Here is a 3159-nt window from a genome sequence, read left to right as displayed (position 1 = left end):
ATGAGATCAGCATGCGGAGCGGCTGAAGGCCGCCAGATTAAATCTTAAAATTTCCAAATATACTATGATGATTGCAGAAGGCAGAAGGCCACAATGTTTTAAGATGCTAACTGGCCCACAAGGTGCACAGAAAGAGATAAACAAACGCAATATGATGGCTGAAGGCCGCAAGTTAAATTCTACAAATGAAGGAAATATATGTTGCAACAATCGGTAAAACAATACATTAAGTTTAAAAATTTCCTTTCTGCAACACCGACGGCGGAAAGACCACAATAATTTGTAAAATCTTTCAGAGGAAATTACAATTACCTTTCAGGAGCAGAAGGCGCTAATGTTTGGACTTGAAGGGAACTCTGAGAACATGTTTTCACGGCTGAAGGCTCACAACTAACCTTGCCAAATTGAAAACATAAAATACAGTTAAATTACATGAACATTAACACTGCCAAAAGGATAATTAGGAGACCGGCACTCCTGAGTCTCCAGTGGATCGGTCTATCCTCGTTGACATAGGCGAGACAGGTGGTGAGTGCAACTACACTTAATTTGTGCGAACCCAACCAAGGGACAGTCTCAGGGACAGTCACCGACCAACCAACCTACCACTTTGCCTTTCGCGGGCAAGTGCTCTACCAACTCAGCTACAGAGGAGACGAGGTACTGGCAGAAGTAAAGCTGTGAGTACCGGGCGTGAGTCGTGCTTCGGTAGCTCAGTTGGTAGAGCACTTTCCCGCGAAAGGCAAAGGTCCCGAGTTCGAGCCTCGGTCGGGCACACGGTTTTAATCTGCCAGGAAGTTTCATATCAGCGCACACTCCGCTGCAGAGTGAAAATCTCATTCTGGAAACATCCCCCAGGCTCTGGCTAAGCCATGTCTCCAAAATATCCTTTCTTTCAGGAGTGCTAGTTCTGCAAGGTTCGCAGGAGAGCTTCTGTAAAGTTTAGAGGTAGGAGACGAGGTACTGGCAGAAGTAAAGCTGTGAGTACCGGGCGTGTGTCGTGCTTCGGTAGCTCAGTTGGTAGAGCACTTGCCCGCGAAAGGCAAAGGTCCCGAGTTCGAGTCTCGGTCGGGCACACAGTTTTAATCTGCCAGGAAGTTTCATATCAGCGCACACTCCGCTGCAGAGTGAAAATCTCATTCTGGAAACATCCCCCAGGCTGTGGCTAAGCCATGTCTCCGCAATATCCTTTCTTTCAGGAGTGCTAGTTCTGCAAGGTTCGCAGGAGAGCTTCTGTAAAGTTTGGAAGGTAGGAGACGAGGTACTGGCAGAAGTAAAGCTGTGAGTACCGGGCGTGAGTCGTGCTTCGGTAGCTCAGTTGGTAGAGCACTTGCCCGCGAAAGGCAAAGGTCCCGAGTTCGAGTCTCGGTCGGGCACACAGTTTTAATCTGCCAGGAAGTTTCATATCAGCGCACACTCCGCTGCAGAGTGAAAATCTCATTCTGGAAACATCCCCCAGGCTGTGGCTAAGCCATGTCTCCGCAATATCCTTTCTTTCAGGAGTGCTAGTTCTGCAAGGTTCGCAGGAGAGCTTCTGTAAAGTTTGGAAGGTAGGAGACGAGGTACTGGCAGAAGTAAAGCTGTGAGTACCGGGCGTGAGTCGTGCTTCGGTAGCTCAGTTGGTAGAGCACTTGCCCGCGAAAGGCAAAGGTCCCGAGTTCGAGTCTCGGTCGGGCACACAGTTTTAATCTGCCAGGAAGTTTCATATCAGCGCACACTCCGCTGCAGAGTGAAAATCTCATTCTGGAAACATCCCCCAGGCTGTGGCTAAGCCATGTCTCCGCAATATCCTTTCTTTCAGGAGTGCTAGTTCTGCAAGGTTCGCAGGACAGTTTCTGTAAAGTTTAGAGGTAGGAGACGAGGTACTGGCAGAAGTAAAGCTGTGAGTACCGGGCGTGAGTCGTGCTTCGGTAGCTCAGTTGGTAGAGCACTTGCCCCCGAAAGGCAAAGGTCCCGAGTTCGAGTCTCGGTCGGGCACACAGTTTTAATCTGCCAGGAAGTTTCATATCAGCGCACACTCCGCTGCAGAGTGAAAATCTCGTTCTGGAACCAACCACTTGCTTGCCACGACGGACTACACGAGCAATCAATGCCCAAAAAAAATTACAAGTATCACTATCCCCATACAAAAGCGCATGTGAAATGAGCTACCAAAACTACACACCATGTTGGGCAGCTACCACAGGTGAGGAAAAGACACTGCCTAAAAAGTACGTTAGCGGCCAGGGCAGGTAACCAGAACACTAATGGCCACAAGGCAGAAAATTCCGCTAGTGCACTTCACTGCGGGTAAATTAATTTGACCAATTCCACCTGACAGCGGCTATCTCGAACACGTCAATCGTTGTCGCTCACAGGAAAACCTCCACAACAGCAACGCCGGAACCAACAACGTAATGTTCAAAACTACTCAACCTTCGCGTCCTGGGTCGGCGGCCGACGATGCTCGTACCAATGGGACACTGCGCAGAGATCGCCAACGGGCCCAGTCGGCCACGCCGCACGGAGATGTCCTCAGACCAACCGACTGACCAACAATCCACCAAAGGTCAGGCCCGGCTTAAGTGATGCGTGGCGGCGACGGTGGGGCGGGCGATGTCCATGCAGGGATAACTGCTGCTGCAAGCCGGCGACTGGCTGGCCGGGCTGCGCTCCAGAGCCGTTGCAACTGACTGCCAGGGCCCAACTCACGACCCCAACTGCCGCCGTGAACTCTCCTCTTCGCACGTTCCGACGCAGTCCACGACAGATGACAACTGGGAAGTAATAGCAGCCGATCGAAGATCCTATCAGAGGGAATATATCGATCCGCGCTACTAGCTAAATCAACGTGGTGAGATGGAAATACGTTAAGGGGCTCCGGAACGCCCTATACTTGCAATGTTAAAATTACGCTTATAAATTACATCTTTCCTCACAAAGTATTTGATTTAGGAAGTTGAACTTTTTACAGATTATTTATTGGAATATGAGCTACAACTTAACACAGGGATTTTACAAAATTTTAGTTCACTTATTAAAGATGATTTTTTTTTCAATTGTAATGAAAATTCACAACATTTTTTTGCAATTTTTTATTTATATATTCAAAAATATACAGTTTTTGGAAACAATCTGTGTTGAATTATGCAGAAGGTACTGTGTAACATTTACTGAAAG

General features: G+C 48.3%; 1 non-coding gene across 1 annotated transcript; it reads left to right on the top strand.

Annotated features, from left to right (window-relative positions):
- Positions 1 to 1903: 1903 nt before the first annotated feature.
- Positions 1904 to 1978, top strand: Trnas-cga (transfer RNA serine (anticodon CGA)). The gene has a single exon. It is a non-coding gene; the product is annotated as a tRNA-Ser (tRNA).
- Positions 1979 to 3159: the final 1181 nt, after the last annotated feature.

This window comes from Schistocerca nitens, chromosome 12 (genome assembly GCF_023898315.1).
Source record: "Schistocerca nitens isolate TAMUIC-IGC-003100 chromosome 12, iqSchNite1.1, whole genome shotgun sequence".
NCBI lineage: Eukaryota > Metazoa > Arthropoda > Insecta > Orthoptera > Acrididae > Schistocerca > Schistocerca nitens.
This window is presented reverse-complemented; position numbering and strand designations above follow the sequence as displayed.